Source organism: Bos mutus, chromosome 1 (assembly GCF_027580195.1).
Source record: "Bos mutus isolate GX-2022 chromosome 1, NWIPB_WYAK_1.1, whole genome shotgun sequence".
Classification (NCBI taxonomy): Eukaryota; Metazoa; Chordata; class Mammalia; order Artiodactyla; family Bovidae; genus Bos; species Bos mutus.
Genome location: NC_091617.1, coordinates 86,864,530 through 86,888,764, shown reverse-complemented (window position 1 = coordinate 86,888,764; position 24,235 = coordinate 86,864,530). Strand labels below are relative to the sequence as shown.

The window sequence follows — 24,235 nt, the reverse complement described above, 5'->3', positions numbered from 1 at the left end:
AAGCCAACTTTTTCACTCTCCTCTTTCACTTTCATCAAGAGGCTCTTTAGTTCTTCTTCACTTTCTACCATAAGGGTAATGTCATCTGCATATCTGAGGTTATTGATATTTCTCCCAGCAATCTTGATTCCAGCTTGTGCTTAAAGGGTAATAATGTCTGATCTTTGAGGAATGAATTGCAATGAAATTAATGTAGCTTAAAGCATAACAGAATGAAATTTTATGACCAATATATAAACTTTGTTTCTTCATTCTAGAATTCAAAAGTTATTGCTCCATCCCCTAGCATCAGTATAGTGTTACATTAAAAACATCCAACCTTCAACAGTTAAACAGTAAGTACAAGCTTTATTGACGTGTCGTCACAGTTTTTATTTAACTAGCCGACTCCTGCTCTCCCTCTCCGGTGCCCCGATTGCCTTAGGGCACAGCCCCTCTTTGCTCTCAGTTCTTATCCTGTCTGTCTCCAGAGGTGACACATGTGACTCAGGCCTGGCCAGTCAGAGCAGTCCATCTCCTTGGTCAGCTGTGTGACTCAGGGTTGGCCAAGTGACTGAGCTTCAGCCAATCAGATGTGAAGCAACTTTTTCTGGAGTTAGTACCTGTCATTTCCACCACAAGGAAGCTTAGCTCCATGGTCCAGTTCACATGCACCATTTCCTTAGGTCACAAGGACTAGTTTAAAGATGAACCCGTGGCCCAGGCAGAGCAAATGAGCACCTTCTCTGAGGGCAATGTCAGAGCAATGGAAGAGAAAGCCCCTATTTTCACTCAGGGCTGCCAAGCTGGAGAGTATGTACCCAGAGCTGCTGTCAGCGGTCTTACCTATCAGACAAAGGGAACCTGCCTATAGAACAGAAAGGACAGGCAAAGACATGGAGAGGGAAAAGTGCCCTGGATGATAATGTTTGAACCCCCCAGATCCATCTGTGCCTGAAACTAATCCACTCCTGGCTGCACTTCCCTGTTATATCAGTCAATAAATTCACTTTTTTGATCAAGGTGGATGGAGGTGAGTGTCTGTCATTTGTCTCTGAAAACAGAGTCAATTTCTAAGCAACTCAGTAAAAGGAAACAGTTTCACCAGCATATTAAAGTATTCCTATTCTCTGCTTTCCTGGACAGAAAACCTGACCCAAACATGGAAAGATAAGAAAGAGAGCAGTACACATCAATTCACCCACTTTAGATGCCTAAGGATCTATGAAGGAACAAATAGACTAGAAAATCAAATTTTTTCTTTGTGTCAAGTATTAATCATAAATTGAAGCCAGTAACAATGTACTGATACTGGCAGAGTTAAATGATAAGACATCTGTCATTTTGGCAGCAAGGAAACCAGCCTCCTGTTTAAAAGGATGTGTTACACCAAAGCACATTATTTATTAGGCACTTGGCTTTGCAGCCACATGGGCAAAAGCGATGAGCAGCTCCATGGATCACCCCATCTGGTTCCTCCAAGCTGAAATATCTAGGCCACATTTCCTGCCAACTTAAGAAGAGAAAAGAAAGGAAGGAAGGAAGGAAGAAACCTGAAAAGGAAACCACACATCACAATCCTGGACTGACTCCTGAGCACCAAAAGCAAAGATTTGCTTCCCCTTTTCCAAACTAGGTTTTGTAGCATGGCCTGTCGAGTCTTACAAGCTCTTTATTAATAAGCTAGCTATATCTATTTCCATTTGCTCCTCAGGAAGAGAATTATAGATACGTGATTTCACAAACCTTGTATGTGCCCTGCAAGGCTTCCACTGTCAGGGAGGTAGCTAAGAGGGTAGAGGGAGGGGTCACGTGTGAGACAGCAGCACAGACTGCCTGGGAAATGGGAGAGAAAACCGTATCCTCATGTCCCAACACTTGATACCACGTCTCTTTCCACTTTCCCCAGGAAATATTTTCTGTCCTCTGGGAAGCTGAGGATTTCTGGATCCTCTTGCCTCAATACAAATGCTGTTTTATGGGAAATATTTTTAAAATACATTAATGGAGTTTCCTCTTTTGCATCTCCATGTGAGTGAGCTTCTCACTAGTCAGACAGACACACAACTCTCTGAGGGCCCTGGGCAGACAGAAGGGGATAGATTTTCCTAGTAGGAATGTCAGTAGAGGAGACTCCATATTCAGTCTCTGACACCCAAATATGTGATTTGGGGTTATGCAACAAGAGCACAATAGATTTTGAAAGGCAGGCTTTGTCAGAAAAAAAAGGAATTTCTACATGCCTTTATGTTCCTTTCTAACAATTGAGAAGCAGATCAGGTGAACTCAGGTCTGGGCAGCTCAGTTTCTCCAAAGCCATAAGGACGATATGTTTTCTTCTCCCCTAGGACATGAGGCTGGCAGTGCACAAACAAAGGACCCAGAGGAAGTGACCATCCTGGCCACTCCAGGTCTGACACACAATGAGTGCCCATAACTGTTTATCCACTGAACTTGAGAGGCTTTCCCAGTCTGATACCATTAGCATTCTGGGCTAAATTTCTCCTCACTGAAGTATGAATTCAAGCAGTCAGAAAAATCCAAGACAGATAATCTACCCACAATCTCCCTCCCTAGATCCATATTCCAAATTAGAAAAATGGATTAAATTCATCCACACTTTGCTTACATATTGTGTATCTGTTTCAGGCTGATAAAGGTTGCAGCTGTGACCCAAACTCAATGCTATTATATTCTGCAAATATAAACTCAGTTTCTTTTCCAGAGCCACATCTGTGACACTGAAAATGAAGCCAGAAGGTCACTCAGTTGTTCCTCAGCCTTCAAAGTGTGTGCAGCACTGACCAAATGGACCTGCAGGCCGGGTCACCCCCACAGGTGAGACCCCAGAGGCATTGAGTAGCCTGGACACGCCCAGCTCCTCCTCCTGTGAGCGCACCTCATTAGAAGCTTTGCTGGAGGCACAGGAAACATACAATAACATCAGTCTTTTAAAACTGAAGGACTTTCCTGGATGGAGGGAGCAGGAATCCCATACTAATAGGAAAACTGTCTAGATGGAAAGATCCACATATCAGGAAAAAGGGTCAAATCAACTTAAATGGTAAGGCCAGTCTCATTCATTCAAAAAATGCTCGTTGAGCACCTACCATGTACCAGATGCCAGGAGAAAAAAAACGCACAGGGGCAATTTATTAACCACCCACTCCACCCCATCCCCAAGCGGAGCTGCTACAGAGGGGTTACTCAGGCTGGGCAGGGTACACCTCCAGGCGGTGCCATTCAGGCCAGCTACCACATGGGCTTCCCAGGTGGCGCAAGTGGTAAAGAACCTGCCAGCCAAGGCAGGCATCTTAAATGACCCAGGTTCAATCCCTGGGTAAGGAAGATCTCGAGAAGGAAATGGCAACCCACTCCAGTATTCCTGCCTGGAGAATCCCATGGACAGAGGAGTCTGGCAGGCTATAGTCCATGGGGTCACAAAGAGTGGGACATGACTGAAGTGACTTAGCGCACACACACACACACACCATGTGAATGGGGCCCCTGGGAGCTTAGCACTCTGCCAGAGGCCTTCATATTCCCAATGGTGACAGAGCTACCAAGGAATAACTACGTGTGACAGGTGTAGGAATAAAGGTAAGGGTGAGGAGTCGTGGGAACTTGGTCAAGAAATGAGGTGGCTCCATCCATCCTGCTTGATACCCTCAGCTTTCCCCAGGTTTAGGGAGCAGCAGGTCCAGGGTGTGACTGCCTCTGGCATTCTGCATGCCACATTCCTATGTATCTGGAAGCACTTTGGGAAAGCAATTAATGTGAGATCAAAGGAAGAATTTTTAGCTTCCAGATTTGCTCCCAAAGCACAGATCCTGTACAGTCAAGGTGTGGCGCTGACCTGAGATGCCCCACAGCCCATGGTACAGGGGACTCAAGCATCCCCAAAGGCTGATTATCCCTTTTGCCTTTTCTTCCTAGGAAAAGGCAGCTGACTGGCTGGTGGAAAAAGTAAAACCAACAGGTGGTTACATTTTTAAAAATCCCTTTGGTGATTTCTCTCCATTTTCTAGAGAGGAAACAGTGCCAAGTTCATCAGGGCCTTTTAAGATACCTATTTTTGTGACTTCCCTGGTGGTCCAGTGGTTAAGACTCCACACTTCCATTACAGGAGGTACAGGTTTGATCCCTGGTGAGGGAACTAAGATCCCACATGCCAGTTAGGTTAAAAAAAAAAATGCTACTTTTGCTGAGGGGACTGAGGACAACAAATGACTTCAGCTACCTTGGTTGACTCTTACAGACACACAGAAGAAACCCACTTGTACCACCCATGGGGACAATGTAACTGAAATTTCTACCCTCTGAGCTAAGACCATATTGAGAATTACAAGTCACAGATGAGAACATTTTCTTCCCTGACTTATAATTCTTTGCTTTAAGCATCAAGGTAAATCAAATACACACATAACCCTAACAGAAATCAGGCAAGAGATGAAGAGCTGCTACACAAAAGACCAGTCTTCTGTGTTTATACAATAGTTCATTCAGTCCCTCAGTCATGTCTGACCTTTTGCAACCCCATGGACTGCAGCATGCCAGGCTTCTATGTCCATCATCAACTCCAGGAACTTGCTCAAACTCATATCCATCGAGTCGGTGATGCCATCCAATCATCTCATCCTCTGTCGTCCACTTCTCCTACTGCCTTCAATTTTCCTAGCACCAGGGTCTTTTCCAGTGAGTCAGTTCTTTGTATCAGGTAGGAAAAGTATTGGAGTTTCATGAACACCCAGGACTGATCTCTTTTAGGATGGACTGGTTGGATCTCCTTGCAGTCCAAGGGACTCTCAAAAGTCTTCTCCAATACCACAGTTCAAAAGCATCAATTCTTTGGCTCTCAGCTTTCTTTATAGTCCAACTCTCACATCCATACATGACTACAGGAAAAACCATAGCTTTGACTAGATGGACCTTTGTTGGCAAAGTAATGTATCTGCTTTTTAATATGCTGTCTAGGTTGGTCACAGCTTTTCTTACAAGGAGCAAGCGTCTTTTAATTTCATGGCTACAGTCACAACCTGCAGTGATTTTGGAGCCCAAGAAAATAAAGCTTGTCACTGTTTCCACTGTTTCCCCATCTGTTTGCCATGAAGTGATGGGACCTGATGCCATGATCTTAGTTTTTTGAAGGTTGATTTTTAAGCCAGTTTTTTCCTTTCATCAAGAGGCTCTTTAGTTTCTCTTCACTTTCTGCCATATGGGTGGTGTCACCTGCATATCTGAGGTTATTGATATTTCTCCCGGCAATCTTGATTCCAGCTTGTGCTTCATCCAGTCCAGTATTTCTCATGATGTACTCTGCATATAAGTTAAATAAGCAGAGTGACAATATACAGCCTTGACCTACTCCTTTTCCAATTAGGAAACAGTCTGTTGTTCCATGTCTGGTTCTAACTATTGCTTCTTGACCTGCACACAGATTTCTCAGGAGGCAGGTAAGGCGGTCTGGTATTCCCATCTCTTGAAGAATTTTCCACAGTTTGTTGTGATCCACACAGTCAAAGGCTTTGGCGTAATCAATAAAGCAGATGTAGATGCTTTTCTGGAATTCTCTTGCTTTTTCAATGATCTAACGGATGTCGACAATTTGATCTCTGGTTCCTCTGCCTTCTCTAAATCCAGCTTGAACATCTGGAATTTAACAGTTAACATACTGTTGAAGCCTGGCCTGGAGAATTTTGAGCATTATTTTGCTCGTGTGTGCGATGAGTGCAATTGTGCAGTAGTTTGAGTATCTTTGGCATTGCCTTTCCTTGGGATTGGAATGAAAACTAACCTTTTCCAGTCCTGTGGCCACTGCTGAGTTTTCCAAATTTGCTGGCATACTGAGTACAGCACTTAAACAGCATCATCTTTTAGGATTTGAAATAGCTCAACTGGAATTCCATCACCTCCACTAGCTTTGTTTGTAGTGATGCTTCCTCAGCCCCACTTGACTTCACACTCCAGGATGTTTGGCTCTAGGTGAGTGATCATACCATCGTAGTTATCTGGGTCATGAAGATCTTTTTTTGTGTAGTTCTTCTCTGTATTCTTGCCATCTCTTCTTAACATCTTCTGATTCTGTTAGGTCCATACAATTTCTGCCCTTTATTGTGCCCATCTTTGCATGAAATGTTCCCTTGGTATCTCTAATTTTCTTGAAGACATCTCTAGTCTTTCCCACTCTATTGTTTTCCTCTATTTCTTTGCATTGATCACTGAGGGCTTTCTTAATCTCCTTGCTATTCTTTGGAACTCTGCATTCAGATGGGTATATCTTTCCTTTTCTTCTTTGCCTTTAGCTTATACAATAGTAATAATTGTTAAATAATAATTGAGGGACTTCCCCGGTGGTCCAGTGGCTAAGACTCCATGCTCCCAAGGCAGGGGGCCTGGATTTGATCCCTGGTCAAGGAACTAGATTCCACATGCTACAACTAAACAGTCTGCATGCCACATCCAAAGATCCCACATGCCACAGTGCAGATGGAAGGCGCCGAGCGCCGCACTAAGACTGGGAGCAGCCAAACAAATGAATTAACTAAAAGAAGAGAGAAAGAAAGCTAGAAGTACGAATAAAGATTAAAAAGTAAGACAAAAAACAATATGACCTTTTCAAAGGCCATTTAATATTTGCATGCCAAAAATCTTTAACCATACCTCCATTCTTCAATAGGAAGAATACGGTAAATTTCTGTTAATATTACTTTATAGGTAGAAAAATGAGATCCTAAGAAGTTGGACAATTTACCTATCATTACATAAGAATTCTGAAGCAGACTTCAGGTTGGAACACTTTGTGTTCCTGCTCTGGGTCTATCTCTCTAAGTCACAGCACTTCTCTTAAATTACTTGCATTTTCCAAACAAGGGATGAAGTCTGAATTTAAGCCCAGTAATTGAGATTTTTATCATCCAAACAAAAATCAAGGTAAAACTAATGTATTTAATCCAAGATTATCACACATATTGACAATAAGATAATATGCAATTAATCCAAGGACGACAGACACAGTGCCGTCTATAGAGACTAATTTTTCACACTGATTTGTGAGGAGTCTTTAGCAATATGACACTCATCAGGAGCAATGCTGTAAAGGTTTAGGTAGTCCTGAAATTGATTTATGTTTTATCATAGGTTTTAGATCTTATTTTTATGGTTTTAGATCTTATTTTTTAACTGATTACAGCCATGGACTCCTAAGCCTTGAATTATGCACATAATGACCCAGAGAGAATTATCTTCCCGCAGAAAGTAGATATGCTGAGAGAAAGCTGGAGTTTTCCTGCTGAATCAGGGAACTCAGTGAACCTTGGAGAAAACAAGGGAATAAATAACAGGGGGGAAGAGGTGTCCCATAAGAATGCACTGAAAAAAATAAAACCAGAAAAAGAATGCAACTTTTTCCTCTTCCAGGTTTTGGTTTTGTAATTGAGTTGTTTTTCTGCAGATGTGTGACAAATAAAAATCCACCTATTGGAAGCATCCAATATTCATTCACTCATGTATTCACTGGGCTCTCCTTCTGCTACAGGTTAGGCCTTCCAACATCCAAAGATAGTAATCTCGAACTTCCCTGGTGGTCTGGTGATTAAAACACAGTGCTCCCACACAGATCTGGGGCAGGGTTTCCTAGAAAAAGTGGTACAGATGAACCTGTTTGCAGGGCAGGAATAGAGACACAGACGTAGGGAATGGACATGCGGACGTGGTGGGGGGTGGGATGAACAGAGATTGGTACTAACGTATGTGCACCGTCATGCGTAAAACAGATAGCTAGTGGAAACCCACTGTATAATGCAGGGAGCGCAGGTCAGTTCTGTGGTGACACAGATGAACGGGATGGGGTTTGGAAGGGATGGTGGAGAGGAAGGGAATATACATATACGTATAGCTATTCACTTCATTGTACTAACACTGAAGAAAGTTTGTTAGCAGAAACTAACACAACACTGTAAAACAGTTATACCCCAATTAAAAAAAAAAAGAAAAAAACCCTCTGTGCTCCCAATGCAGGGGGCATGGGTTTGATCCCTGTTTGGAGAACTTAAGATCCTGCATGCTGTGGGGTGTGGCCAAAAACAAACAAAAACAACAAAAAACCAAGAGAGCAATCTTGTCAACTCTCCAAAGACTTCTCCAACTTAGTCATCCTTGGTGTCCTCAGCTGTTCATTACAGGGTTGACTCATGCAACACGACCATGTCCTATCCCAGGTGACACGCACTGAGAACACCAAGGCAAATGGGCTGCTGTTCCACCCACGCACCTCCTGCCTCAGCTTGTTTTCAGCAGGCAAAAAATGCTGCCATGAATGTGTCAATTTGCAATGAATTAAATTCTAATTCCAGGTAAACTGTTGAAACAATATTTATCCTTGCATACTTATCTGACTACCTTCTGCGTACAGAGCCTATATTAGGCATTTCTAAGTCAGAGAATCCTTAAGAACAGTTTTATGGTTATAAAACACAAGCAATCAACTTTAAGGTAAGGTCTTAGTTTCTGAGGGCAAAATCTGTTTTCCTCTTTCTTCTTTCTGAAGGACTCTCTGACTAAGAAATACCTGATACAGGCAAGCTCTGGAAGCCTCATTCAAATCTTGTCTGAATACAAAATGACTTCAGAAAAAAAGGAAACCACATAGGAAAAAAGACACAAAATCTGACTGTCAAAATGTATTATTCATGTACATCAGAGACTCAAATAAACCATCACTCATTCATTCAACAAACATTTATTGAGCCTCTGCTCCTAGTGGGCACTTTGGGGACTGAGTAAGACAAGGCAGCTGTCCTGAAAGGGCTTATGATTGAGTACATAACATCTGCATACTCTTCCCTACTTAGCTCTCAACTGTTGAAAATTAACCAAGTGCCAAACAAGCACAGATTCTAGCCTATAGGGTGTTTTCCCAGTGGTTAATTTATTAATCTTTTTAACTCTGTTTCCACATCTGCAATATTCCTGAAAGGACTGGTATAAGGATGAAATGACATGCTAAAGATTTCTCTGTCCCCAGATGTCTTCTTGTTGGGCCAACCTGACCTTGATGGTCATGTTCTAAAAGCACACTATCCAACATACAAACATCCCCACAAACAGCTTAAGCAAAACAGAAAATACAAGTGTTCTCTCAACTCTTTCCTCTGACAAAAGTAATTTTGACTCACATATTTTGTAGTAATTAAGAACAGAGGGTAAAAGCAATCAAATGGGGGCAGCCTGGAAAATAAAAAGGTAGAGGCAAGATTTTCCCCATATTCTATCATAATTGAGTGCTTAGAAGACAGAGCAAATATTATGGGAATTGAGAGGGATTGAGATGGAGGAGGAGGTGTCTCACTTGGACTTTCAAAGGTTAGACTGACAGGTGGAGGGAGCAGATACAAAATTACAAGGAGAAACGAAATGCAAGGCCTGTTTGAAGAAACCCTGAGAAGTCCAGCTTGACTGTGACCTAGCACAGGGGTGGAGAATAAAAGGAAATAAAACTTAAGTTTGAACAGAGTAGAAGCCCCAGTGGTAGATAGGTAAAACCAGCCTAAGCACTCAAAATAATTCAGAAGGTCATGTTTTAAAAGCGTACAATCCAGTGGCTTTCAGTACATGTACAAAGTTGGACATTTAGCACTGTAATTAATTGTAGAATATTTTAATTACCCTAAAAAGAAACCCACACCCCTAACCATAACCTCAATACCCCTTCCCCTTCCAGCCCTCAGTTCAGTTCAGTTCAGTTCAGTCGCTCAGTCATGTCCGACTCTTTGCAATCCCATGAATAGCAGCAAGCCAGGCCTCCCTGTCCATCACCAACTCCCGGAGTTCACCCAAACTCATGTGCATCGAATCGGTGATGTCATCCAGCCATCTCATCCTCTGTCGTCCCCTTCTCCTCCTGCCCCCAATCCCTCCCAGCATCAGGGTCTTTTCCAATAAGTCAACTCTTCGCATGAGGTGGCCAAAGTATTGGAGTTTCAGCCTCAGCATCAGTCCTTCCAATGAACACCCAGGACTGATCTCCTTTAGGATGGACTGGTTGGATCTCCTTGCAGTCCAAGGGACTCAAAAGAGTCTTCTCCAGCACCACAGTTCAAAAGCATCAATTCTTCAGCACTCAGCTTTCTTCACAGTCCAACTCTCACATCCATACATGACCACTGAAAAACCATAGCCTTGACTAGACAGACCTTTGTTGGCAAAGTAATATCTCTGCTTTTTAATATGTTATCTAGGTTGGTCATAACTTTCCTTCCAAGGAGTAAGCATCTTTTAATATCATGGCTGCAGTCACCATCTGCAGTGATTTTGGAGCCCAAAAAAATAAAGTCTGACACTATTTCCACTGTTTCTCCATCTATTTGCCATGCAGTGATGGGACCAGATGCCATGATCTTTGTTTTCTGAATGTTGAGCTTTAAGTCAACTTTTTCACTCTCCTCTTTCACTTTCATCAAGAGGCTTTTTAGTTCCTCTTCACTCTCTGCCATAAGGGTAGTGTCATCTGCATATCTGAGGTTATTGATATTTCTCCCGGCAATCTTGATTCCAGCTTGTGCTTCTTCCAGCCCAGCATTTCTCATGATGTACTCTGCATATAAGTTAAATAAGCAGGGTGACAATATACAGCCTTGACGTACTCCTTTTCCTATTTGGAACCAGTCTGTTGTTCCATGTCCAGTTCTAACTGTTGCTTCCTGACCTGCATACACATTTCTCAAGAGGCAGATGAGGTGGTCTGGTATTCCCATCTCTTCAGAATTTTCCACAGTTTATTGTGATCCACACAGTCAAAGGCTTTGGCATAGTCAATAAAGCAGAAATAGATGTTTTTCTGGAACTCTCTTGCTTTTTCCATGATCCAGCGGATGTTGGCAATTTGATCTCTGGTTCCTCTGCCTTCTCTAAAACCAGCTTGAACATCTGGAAGTTCACGATTCATGTACTGCTGAAGCCTGGCTTGCAGAATTTTGAGCATTACTTTACTAGCGTGTGAGATGAGCGCAATTGTGCAGTAGTTTGAGCATTCTTTGGCATTGCCTTTCTTTGGGGTTGGAATGAAAACTGACCTTTTCCAGTCTTGTGGCCACTGCTGAGTTTTCCAAATTTGCTGGCAGATTGAGTGCAGCACTTTCACAGCATCATCTTTTAGGATTTGAAATAGCTCAACTGGAATTCCATCACTTCCACTAGCTTTGTTTGTAGTGATGCTTTCTAAGGCCCATTTGATTTCTAAGGCCCATTTGACTTCACATTCCAGGATGTCTGGCTCTAGGTGAGTGATCACACCATCATGATTATCTGGGTCATGAAGATCTTTTTTGTACAGTTCTTCTGTGTATTCTTGCCACCTCTCCTTAATATTGTCTGCTTCTGTTAGGTCCATACCATTACTGTCCTTTATGGAGCCCATCTTTGCATGATATGTTCCCTTGGTATCTTCCAACCCTAGACAACCACTAATCTACTCTCTAACTACAGATTTGCCTATTTTGGACATTTCATATACTGTAAATGGAATCATACAGTATATGGTCATTTGGAACTGGCTTCTTTCAAATAGCATGTTTTCAAAATTCATTCATAGGGTAGCATGTATCAGTACACTGTTTCTTTTAATATTTATTTATTGATTTGGCTATGCCAAATCTTTGTTACCGCATGCAGATCTTTGGTTGTGGCATGTGAACTCTTAGTTGCAGCATATGGGATCTAGTTCCCTGATGAAGGATTGAACCCAGGTCCACTGCATTGGGATCGCAGGGTCTTAGCCACTGGACCAAAAGGGAAGCCCTCATCCTTTCTTTTTATTGATCAATAACACTTCATTACGCAGATACACTGCATTTCATTTATCCATTCATCAGTTGATGGACACTTGGACTGTTTTCATATTTTTGGCTACTATGAATAATGCTGCTCTGAACACTAGTATACAAGTGTTTGTGTGGGCACAGGTTTCCAACTCTCTCCCATCTAGAAGTGGAATTGCTGGGTCATATGACTCCTGTTTCTTTTTGAGAAACTGCCAGAACATTTTCCAAAGATATCTCACTATTTTACATTTCCACCACAATGTATGAGGGTTCCAATTTCTCCATATCCTCACCAACACTTGACATTATCCTTTTTATTATTATTATAACCATCCTACTAAGTATAAACTGACATTTCATCACAGTTTTGATTTGCATTTTCCTGATGACTAATGACATTGAGCATCTTCTCGTGTGCTCACTGAGTAGGGTGTATGTCCTTGGAGAAATATTTCTTCCTTTGCCTGTTTTAAACTGAGCTATCCCAGAGACGGGGAGCCTGGTGGGCTGCCGTCTATGGGGTCGCACAGAGTCGGACACGACTGAAGCGACTTAGCAGCAGCAGCAGCATTTGTCCTTTTATTATTAAGTTGTAACAGCTCTTTTTCTATTTTAGATACAAATCCCTTATCGGGAGTATATTTGCAAAAATTTTCTTACAATCTGTGGTAAACAGAATGTTTTTGAAGCACAAAACTTTTTAACTTTAATGATGCCCAATTTATCTATTTTTGCTTTTATTTCTTGTACTTATATCTAAGAAACCACTATCTAATCCAAAGTCACAAAGTTGACACCTATGTTTTCTTCTAAGGACTTTACAGCTTTAGCTCTTTTGAGTTAATTTTTATATTAACACATGGTGTGAAAAGGCAGGTCATTTTTTTAATCTTTAATCTTCTAAATTCATCAAGATGGGTTTTAGACAGAGTAGCCTGTCAGGAATATGTAGACTGGATTAGTTTGGTAGGAGACTAAAGGTGTAGAGGTCTAAATATATGGTAATAAAAGCAGTATAAATTAAAGTCCTGGAAGTAGGGGCCTAAGCATCAATTTTATTTTTTTAAAGCTCACAGATTATTCTAGTGTGCAGTCAGATCTTAGAAGAAGAGATAGGAAATATATTGGAGAATAATGAATGACAGACAAAGGCAAGAGGGTCCTTCTAAGTGGCTGTGTCTAAGCAAGGTTAGTGCTGGGGTCACTCTGGTCTGGACTGACTACACCCCAGGAAAAGAAGAGGTGCAGCAGAGACACCTAGGGGAAGACTGGAAATACCCATCAGTGAGTGAGCACATGCTTCTGAAATTTGACAGAAAGTACCTTTGAATTTAGTAAGTTTGTGTCCCTGCTTCAAATCACCTGTAAAGTGGGAATTCTCTGGCAGTTCAGTGGTTAGGACTCCACACTTTTACTGCTGAGGCCCTGGGTTCAATCCCTAGTTGAGGAACAAAAATCCCACTAGCCATGCAGCTCAGCCAAAAAAAAAAAAAAATTACATATGAGGCACAATTTTGCCTTTTGTAGTAGGTGAGAAGTGCTCATTCTTTGGAAATTATTCTTATTTCATATATGTGCAGTTGACTATCTTCACACATTTCCATCAGTTGTATCTCTCACTACACTATCTGGTTTTCCACCTGGAGGAACCAGTCATGGAAATTCACCTAATGAAATGATGAAGTCTAATTTGGAAGTTCAGCCACAAAGGAAAGAATTGTCTTTTGGGAAATGCCTTCTCCATTCAGAAGCAGGAGACTAATTATAAGAAAACACCTCAGCAGACTGAACTGAGGCATTAACATATTGGGTTAATGAGCATTTCCACCCTGAGGAAACTCAGAGAAGTTTCAACTGACCTTTGTGAACTTGGTTAACCAAACTCTGCTGCTGCTGCTGTGGCACCCCACTCCAGTACTCTTGCCTGGAAAATTCCATGCACGGTGGAGCCTGGTGGGCTGCAGTTCATTGGGTCGCTAAGAGTCGGACATGACTGAGTGACTTCACTTTCACTTTTCACTTTCATGCATTGGAGAAGGAAATGGCAACCCACTCCAGTGTTCTTGCCTGGAGAATCCCAGGGACAGGGGAGCCTGGTGGGCTGCCGTCTATGGGGTCGCACAGAGTTGGACACGACTGAAGCGACTTAGCAGCAGCAGCATCCTTCGAAGTCTAATTTAAAGGTTGCTTAGAATACATTGTAGACTGAGTGATACTCAACCCTGGTCTCTCATTTAAAACAACTTGAGTTGTACATATTTACTTTATTTTAAATGCTCATTCCCTAACCTTTATCTGAGAGTGCTTTGATGGAACATATTTGGGGTAGGTCACCAGTGTTTGTATTTTTAGAAAATGGGACAAGTGATTCCTATGCCAACCAGGATTTAGAATCAGGATGTGGAATGAAGAAATCTGCTTCTAACCAGGTTTGCCATAACTAGCTATTATACTTTCCATGTATGCAAGCTCAGTCATCTCCAACACTTTGCGACCCCATGAACTGTAACCCACCAGGCTCCTCTGTCCACGAGATTTCCCAGTCAAGAATACTGGAGTGGGTTGCCATTTCCTTCTCTAGGGGATCTTCCCAACCCAGGGATGGAACCCACATCTCCTGCATTGGCAGGCAGATTCTTTACCACTGAGCTGCCAGGGAAGCCCAACTAACTACTTTAATTTTGAGCAATTCCCTGAAGTCTATCTGAGCCTCGGTTCCTTGGTAAGAAAAGAGGGATAGTAATAATCGTAAATACCTCCCAATATCTTCGTGTGAGAGAAAAAACTGACATTCCATATTTCAAAAGAGCGCTCCAAAATATGTCATGTTATTATCAAATCCAATAGTCACCTATTTTACTCAACAGCTTTCCAGCATAAGACTTATTTGGCCTCCCCCTTTTTGAAACACTGCCTTCTCATGACTTCTCTAATGTGACAGTCCCCTGGTTCTCTTACCTCAGGGACTGCTCCTCTTCCATGTAGCTTCCTTGTTCCCCCTGCACTGTTGGGGCTCTAAAGGTTGGACCACCAGGCCTCAGTCATGGTTCCCCTTATCTTTTCTACACACACTTTCTCCCTTGGCAATCCCATCCAGTTTTGGGAGATCTGTGATTTAACATAAGCATCCCAAAATTTCTATCTCCAGCCCTCATGTTTACTAGCTATCTAAATGCCTACTTGACCTCTCCTACTTAGACCTCCACTTGGAGGTCTAAACTATCTCAAACTGAACACATTGGAAAGGAAATTCCTGATTTTCCCTCCCCAAACTGCTGCTCCCACTAATCCTTTCCCTTTCAGTGTGTGGTATGTGTGTGTGATTTACTACAAGGAATTAGCTTATTTGACTATGAAGCTTGTCTAAGCAAATCCAAAATCTGTTGGACAAGCAGACAGGAAGGGAAGATTGGGCGGGCTCACGCTGTGAACTTCACAGCCCTAATTGTTCTCTCTCTCTTTTTCAAACCATCTGACAACAGGCCAGTAATCAAGTCAGTCCATGAATATTCCATACTCCCTACCATCCCTCGCACAACCTCCCCAAAAAATCTACTCAAAGAGATTTCTGAGTCTATCTCCCTCACTTTCTTTTGGGCCACAGACTTTAGTTAGGTTGCTTGCTCAATGAATGCAGCTGTCCCCAGAAAGAGATTTCCTTTTTCATATATGATTTGAGTTGCATGGATATAGAGGACCACACTAGACCAAAATTTTTCCTACTTGAGTTAATTTGCCTTTCTGAATCATTCACATGATACCTAAGTTCACCTGGTTCCTAATTGCATAAAATATTGTTTTAAAGACAAAACCTTTTTTTATTTATAATCCATGAGTTGTGGGATTTTTTACTCTGTAAGATTCTTATCCTAAAATACTTTCTTGGGTTTAAAAAAGAAACATCAAATACATTTTTCTCTCTTGAATCACAAGATACAGAATGCTTAACAATATCTCTAGGGAAAAGACTTCTTATTGAGATATAAGTGACATATAATACTATATTAGTTTCAGGTGTACAACATAACAGGCCTTCCCTGGTGGCTCAGTGGTAAAGAATCCGCCTTGCAGTGCAGATGATGCAGGTTCAATCCCTAGTCCAGGAAGAAGACATCCAGCTGCGACTAGGACTCAATACAGCCAAATAAATTAATAAATAGACATTTTTTAAAAAATAGGTTAAAGATGAAAATGTAAGACATAAAACCATAAAACTCCTAGAAGAAAACATAGGGAAAACATTCTTTGACATAAATCTTAGTAATCTCTTCTTAGATGAACCTCCCAAGGCAAAAAGAAATAGAAGTGAAAGTGAAAGTGAAAGTGAAGTCACTCAGTCGTGTCCCGACTCTTTGAGACCCCATGGACTGTAGCCTACCAGGTTCCTCCATCCAAGGGATTTTCCAGGCAAGAATACTGGACTGGGTTGCCATTTCCTTCTCCAGGAGATCTTCCCAACCCAGGGACTGAACCCGAGTCTCCTGCACTGTAGGCAGATGCCTTACCGTCTGAGCCACCAGGGAAGAGCCTCCCAAGGCAAAAGAAATAGAAGTAAAAACAAACAAATTAAATCTAATCAAACTTAAAAGTTTTCACACAGTAAAGGAAACCATCAACAAAACAAAAAAATAACATTTATGGAATGGGAGAAAATATTTGCAAATATGACTGATGAGGGGTTAATTAAACAAAATACATCAAAAGCTCATACAACTCAGTAACTAAAAAACAACCACCCAGTCAAAAAATGGGCAAAAGACCTAAACAGACATTTCACCAAAGATGACATACAGATAGCCAAGAGGCACATAAAAAGATGCTCATCACCACTAACTATTAGAGAAATACAAATCAAAACCATAATGAAGTATCTATCACCTCACACTGATCAGAACTGGCCATCATCTAAAAGTTTATGAATAATAAATTCTAGAGAGCGTGTGGAAAAATGGAACCCTTGTACATTGTTGGTAGAAATGTAAATTGGTACAGTCACTATGGAAAGGAGTAGGGAGTTTCCTCAAAAAACAAAAATAGAACTACCACTCCAAGAACTACCACACAATACAGCGATTCCATTCTTGGTTATATATCCAAAGAAAATAAAAACACGAATTCAAAAACATACCCACACCTCAATAGTTCGCAAGAGTCGGACACGACTTAGTGCACTGTCTCCTTCACCCCGATAGTTCACAGCAGCATTATTTAAAATTGCCAAGATATGGAGCTAAGTGTCCACCAACAGATAAAATGAAGATGTGGTATATGAATACACACACACACACACAATAGAATACTATTCAGCCAGAAACAAAGAACAAAATTTTGCCATTTGCAACAACATGGATGGACCTAGAGGGCATTATGCTTAATGAAATAAATCAGACAGAAAGACAAATACTATATGATATCACATATATGGAATCTAGAAAATAAAACAAATGAATGAATATAACAAAACAGAAATAGACTTCTAGAGAACAAACTAGTGTTTATCAATGGAAAAAGAGGGAAAGGGGGATGTAACATTGGGGTAGGGGATTAAGAGGTAAAACTACTATGTACAAAACAAGTGAGCTACAAGCACATATTATAATAAATTTAAATGCAGTACAGTATAATCTTAAAAAGTAAAATAAAATTTCACAAGGGAAAAATATTGCATAGAACTATACACAGACACAAACGTGCACAAAAGAGTGGAAATAAAACTGGTGAAGCCTGAATAAGTCTGTGGATTGCAACTTTTGATATTATACTATAATTATCTAAGATGGTAGCATGGGGAAAACCGGGTGAAAGATACACAGGGCTTCTCTGTACTATTTTTGCAATATCTTGTGAATTTATATTTATTTCAAAATAAGAAGGAAAATTCTTTTGCACCCAACAACTTGGATCGTAAGGGCATTAGGCAGAATGAGGAAAACAATCTCAAAAGGCCATATATTGTATGATCCCATGTATATAAAATTTTCAAAATTAAAAAATAAACACAGATGGAGTATAGATTACTCACTTTCAGAGGGTAAAAGTTAAGTGGGAGGAAAGGGGCGCATGTGATTTTGAAGAGGTAGCATAAGGGGGCATCTTTACAGCTATGGTATAGTTCTGTATTTTGATTGCAGTTATGGTGACAGGAATCTCCATAGGTGATAAAACGCCATAGGGCTATACAAACACACTGTATCAATTTCCTGGTTTGGGCACTGTACTAAATTTAACAAAAACTTTAACCACTTGGAGAAACTGAGTGATGGGTACATCAGTTCAGTTCAGTTCAGTCGCTCAGTCGTGTCCAACTCTTTGCGACCCCATAAATCGCAGCACGCCAGGCCTCCCTGTCCATCACCAACTCCCGGAGTTCACTCAGACTCATGTCCATTGAGTCAGTGATGCCATCCAGCCATCTCATCCTCTGTCGTCCCCTTCTCCTCCTGCCCCCAATCCCTCCCAGCATCAGGGTCTTTTCCAATGAGTCAACTCTTCGAATGAGGTGTCCAAGGTACTGGAGTTTCAGCTTTAGCATCATTCCTTCCAAAGAAATCCCAGGGCTGATCTTCAGAATGGACTGGTTGGATCTCCTTGCAGTCCAAGGGACTCTCAAGAGTCTTCTCCAATACCACAGTTCAAAAGCATCAGTTCTTCGGAGCTCAGCTTTCTTCACAGTCCAACTCTCAGATCCATACATAGGACCTCTCTATATTGTGTGTGCAACCTCCTGTGAATAGTTTTCAAAAAAATAAGACTTCCAGGTGACTTATGATGGACATCACATTTTTTAGAAATACCCCTTTTTTTGTTAACTCTGTTAGAAATATTAAATAGAGACTTCCCTGGTGGTCCGGTGGTTAAGACTCTGCACTTCCACTGCAGGAGCCACACGTTCAATCCTTCGTTGAGGAAGTTCCACATGCCACACAGTTCAGCCAAAAGTTAAAAAAAAAAAAAGAAATATTAAAGGAAGAGGAACAGAATTATGATCTGCTCAGATTGTTCGTTCATGGGGTTCTCAAAGCAAGAATGCTGAAATGGTTTACCATTCCCTTCTCCAGTGGAACACGCTTTGTCAGAAATCTCCACTATGACCCATCTATCTTGGGTGGCCCTACACAGCACAGCTCATAGTTTCATTAAGTTACACAAAGCCAGAACAATGGACTGGTTCAAAATTGGGAAAGGAGTATGTCAAGACTGTATATTGTCACCCTGCTTATTTAACTTATATGCATTTAACGTTATGCGAAATGCGGGCTGGATGAAGCTCAAGCTGGAATCAAGATGGCAGAGAGAAATAACAATAACCTCAGATATGCAGATGACACCACCCTTATGGTAGAAAGCAAGAGGAACTAAAGAGCCTCTTGATGAAAGTGAAAGAGGAGAGAGAAAAAGCGGGCTTAAAACTCAACATTCAAAAAACAAAGATCATGGCATCCAGTCCCATCACTTCATGGCATATCTGCTGCTGCTGCTGCTCCTGCTAAATCGCTTCAGTCGTGTCGGACTCTGTGTGACCCCATAGACGGCAGCCCACCAGGCTCCCCCGTCCCTGGGATTCTCCAGGCATGAACACTGGAGTGGGTTGCCATTTCCTTCTCCAATGCATGAAGGGAAAAGTGAAAGTGAAGTCGCTCAGTCATGTCTGACTTTTAGCGACCCCATGGACTGCGGCCTACCAGGCTTCTCTGTCCTTGGAATTTTCCAGGCAAGAGTACTGGAGTGGGTTGCCATTGCCTTCTCCATCATGGCATATAGATGGGGAAAAATAGTAAACAGTGACAGACTTCATTCTCTTATGGTCCAAAATCACTGCAGATGGTGACTGCAACCATGAAATTAAAAGACGCTTGCTCCTTGGAAGAAAAGCTATGACAAATCTAAACAGTGTATTAAAAAGCAGGATATCACTTTGCCAACAAAGGTCCGCATAGTCAAAGCTATGGTTTTTCCAGTAGTCCTGTACAGATGTGAAAGTTGGACCATAAAGCAGGCTGAGTGCCAAAGAATTGATGCTTTCCGATTGTGGTGCTGGGGAAGACTCTTGAGAGTCCCTTAGATGGCAAGGAGATCAAACCAGTCAATCCTAAAAGAATCAACCCTGAATATTCATTGGAAGGACTGATGCTAAAGCTGAAGCCCCAGTACTTAGGGTACCTGAAGTGAACAGCCAACTCCCTAGCAAACACCCTGATGCTGGGAAAGATTAAGGGCAGGAGAAGACGGGGGTGACAGAAGATGAGATGGTTGGATGGCATCATTAACTCAATGGACATGAGCAAACTCTGGGAGACAGTGAAGGACAAGGAAGTCTGGCATGCTACAGTCCATGGGGTCACAAAGAGTCAGACGTGACTTAGCAACTGAACGACAAGATGTCAGGTGAGTAAGCAAAGACCAATTCCTGCCCAGAAGGAACCACCACTACACTGAAATGTAATACCACATAAGTGAGATGCTTTTGTTAATATATATCAGAAAACTAATCATTAATCTACTTGTTTTATCTCCTTACCAAAACAGTAGTAGCAACTGCTATCACTGGAAAGCATTATGAGGTTCCAAGTTGTTCTGAAAAATGAAATATATTTGCAAATACAAGCAAATAAAATCTATATATTTTTTACAAATATTTTTTGTACCTGCATTGGGAGGAAAGGCCCTAAAAACACTGAACTAAATGTCATAGACACAGAGGAGAGTAATGGAGAAAAAAGTGTAGGTCATCCTTATACTGGAGTTGGGAGAAGAATCCTTTGCTCTAAACTAGACATGCTAGAGAATAATGAGAACTGCTAGGAGCCATCTCTAGCTAAAATGTGTCTGCTAGTAGCCACACCTCTCCCTAACTCCTCCATTCCCCTGCCTCTCACTCCACACTCATAACTGATTCACAGTGAGGGAAATGATCCAGATGCATAGAGAGAAAACAGGAGAGAGAGAGCACCTATCCACCTTCCTTTCTCAGTTATTATGATTTTCAAAATAATGTTTTACTTATATAAAAGTAATTTACTTATATAAAAATAATATATGTACATATTTTTAAGTTAAATTGTTTTATTAGGCTTCTAATATAACAACACTAGTCTCCTGCTTCAGCCCTCCCCATACCCAGTTTCTGGCCCCAAAGCAATCCAACTTTCTTGGACCTGATGCTTCCCTATGTATTTTTTTTTTATAGCTTCTTTTTTTTTTCTTTGTATTTCTAAACAACACAATTATAGGGGAACTTTATTTTTCATATTCAGTTATTTTTTATTGGCATTCTACTCTTAATCATAGGTGTTTAGATCTCTTGTTCCTCCATCTATTTCCAGGGAATGACTTCCCTCCACCCGCCCCCCACCTCCCACACACACACTCCCTAATACAGATTTTTGGCTAAATATTTAGCATTTATAACAACATTGTAAATAACTGTGACTCTCATCTGAGCCATTTCCTTTCTCATGAGCTTATAATTTTCCTTGGAGTTAAATACTTATTAGGCCTAACCTTCTAATTCCTTTCAAGTTCTGTGCCAAAACTCCTTTAAAAGATAGCTGGTACTCTACTGGGTAGAGTACTACTTACTTACTTATTAATTTTTAAATGTTGGCACGTCTGGAGCTCTCCACCCTCCTGCTCTGTCTGGGTTATTTTTATTCTAGGCCTGCTACATTACGGTGCTCTGGGATTTTTCCCATCATCCTGGGAACTCACACCTTTCTCTTATGTTGTGTCCTTATGTACTTACTGAGGTCCTTATATTCTTTTCTGATTTACTTACTTTAATGGAGTGCGTTCTCTAGAGCTTTTGAAGAAGAGCACATTGGCATAAGGATTCTGAAGGCTTTATCTTCTACCCTCACATTTGATTGGCAGTATGGTAGGTGTAGAATTCTAGATTAGATCCCATTTTTCCTTGGCATTTTGAAGGCCTTGCTTTACTGTGGGCCAGCTTTCCTCTCCTCTGTATGTGATCTGTTCCCCTCCCAAACGCAGAGTTTTAGACTCTTTAATCACAGTATTCTAAAACCTCACGATGCTTTTGTTTGTTTTGTTCGTTTCATTCATTTTGCTAGGCATTCAGCAAACCCTTTCAATCTGAAGACTCATGCACTTCTCTTCTGAGAAATCTCCTTTATGTTTTCCCCTTGATTAACTTCTCTCTTTTCTATTCTTTTTGGAACTCTGTTATTTGGATATTGGACCCACTCAAATGATTTTATTTGCTTATATTTTCTGTCTTCAGTTCTCTTTTTTCCTACTTTGAAGATGTCTTCAACTTTATCTCCCAAAGCTTCTATTCACTTAATAGAATTTTTTTTCTACAGCATAAGGAATTATAGCCATTATTTTATAATAACTTTAAGTAGAGTATAATTTATTACAATATCAAATGATTATGTTATACTCCTGAAACTAATACTATAAATCAACTATATTTCAATAAAAAAATGTTTTTTTAGTTTAACTAATACCTTTTTATCTTCCAAAAGCTCTTCCTTAACTGATGAATATTCCCTTTAAGAGTATTTTTTCCCTCCCTTCGTAGATTCAATGTCATGTTTTGCTCCTTGGATTATCTCTTTCCTTCTGAACTTTTTTAATGTTTCTTTTATTTTCTCTTTCATGTTAAATGCTTTTCCCAAATCTCTCATAGTCCTTGGGTGCCATCCATATGTAAGAGTAAGGCATGAAAAAGCTAGTTGGAAGCTAAGCATGGGCTTCACTGTAAAGTAATCAGGCTGGAAAGCAGCTATTTCCCTGGGTGCTCATGGTCTCTACTGCCAACATCTGTAAGTTTGTTTTCCTTGGTTTCCCAAGAGAAGAACCATCCCATTTCTAAGCCTGAAAATCAATCTCCTGACAGCTGTGTGAGGGAAAGAGGCTGGAGTCTAACCATTAACTCTGCAAACTTTCCCTCCGTGCCCACTCTCAGTAGGACCTCCCTTCCTTTGCTGTTTCCCATGTTTCCAAGTCCAGTCTCTGAGTCAACCTTTCTGAGGAGTAAACTTTTTCAGTCTTCTATTGGGCCAGTGAATTGGAGCCTGGCTATGTAAAGAAGCTGAAGCTCTAATACTTTGGCCACCTGATGCAAAGAGCTGACTCATTGGAAAAGACCCTAATGCTGGGTAAGATTGAGGGTAGGAGGAGAAGAGGGGTGACAGAGGATGAGATGGTTGGATGGCATCATCAACTCAATGGACACGAGTCTGAGCAAACTCCAGGAGATTGTGAAGGACAGGGAAGCCGGTGTGCTGCAGTCCATGTGGTCACAAAAAGTCAGACATGACTGAGCGACTGAACAACAAAAACAACATGCAAACAAGAGAAAAAATTCTAGAGATTTGTCTTAGTCCACTCAGGCTGCTATAACAAAGATACCTTAGACTGAATGCTTTAAACAACCAACATTTGTCTCTCACATTTCTGGAGGCTGGGAAGTCTAGATCAAGATGCTAGCAGAGCCCCACAAGGACACACCCTAGGACGGCACATAGTATGGATCCACTGCCAAATACCTTTCAAGGGTGTTTTAGTAGCTGAACTTGAGGGCATTTTTGAAGCATAGTTTTTGTTTAAGAAAATGAACACAAGAGAAGATGTCAGGCAAATAAAGAGCAAGAAATTCCTCTTCATCTCGGAAGTTTATTACAAATCCACTGAACACCCTGGAATGTACAGAATCTGAGAGCAAGGTTAAGAAATAGCTGAACAACAAAAATTAGGAATTTGACCATCCATCAAGGTTTGCCCTATTTCATAGTATCAGGCAAGGTTAAAATTCCAAAGTTGACATGAATGGATTTTAGAAGATTTAAGGTTAAATGTAAATTCTAGTTAAGTCAGAGGCTTTGTTCTTTGGACTAACTGTGAAGAAACTGAGGGAAGGTTTGTTTATCATGTTATAAATAGAGTTTTGTTTATTCTTCAAAATAAAGTAGTGGTTCTCCTTTAAAAAAAAAAAATGCCAGCAGATTTGGTATCTGGTGAGAGCCTACTTCCTGGTTCATAGATAAACTGTTTTCTCACAGTGTCTTCACACGGTAGAAGGAAGGACAAGGGAGCTCTCTTTGACACTAACCCCAAAGATTAAGATTCCACTCTCATGACTGAATCACTTCCAAAAGGCCCTACCTACTAACAATATCATATTGTGGGTTAGGATTTACTAATAACATATGATTTTGGAAGTGAAGTGAAGTTGCTCAGTCGTGTCTGACTCTTTGCGATCCCATGGACTGTAGCCTACCAGGCTCCTCTGTCCATGGGATTTTCCAGGCAAGAGTACTGGAGTGGGCTGTCATTTCCTTCTCCAGAGGATCTTCCCAACCCAGGGGTCAAACCCAGATCTCCCACATTTCAGGCAGATGCTTTATCATCTGGGCCACCAGGGAAATCCTAAGAGGGGGACACAAGTGTTCAGTCCATAACAAGGTCTTAACTGC

General features: G+C 41.1%; 1 long non-coding RNA gene across 2 annotated transcripts in view; it reads right to left on the bottom strand.

The window, feature by feature from the left end:
- Nucleotides 1-15,299: 15,299 nt before the first annotated feature.
- The window catches only part of LOC138988325 (uncharacterized), a 30,343-nt gene continuing 21,407 nt past the window's right edge, over nucleotides 15,300-24,235 (bottom strand). For both annotated transcript variants that reach the window (XR_011464635.1, XR_011464641.1), the window contains one exon: nucleotides 15,300-18,691. This is a non-coding gene — a long non-coding RNA (uncharacterized lncRNA). The remainder of the gene's footprint in view (nucleotides 18,692-24,235) is intronic.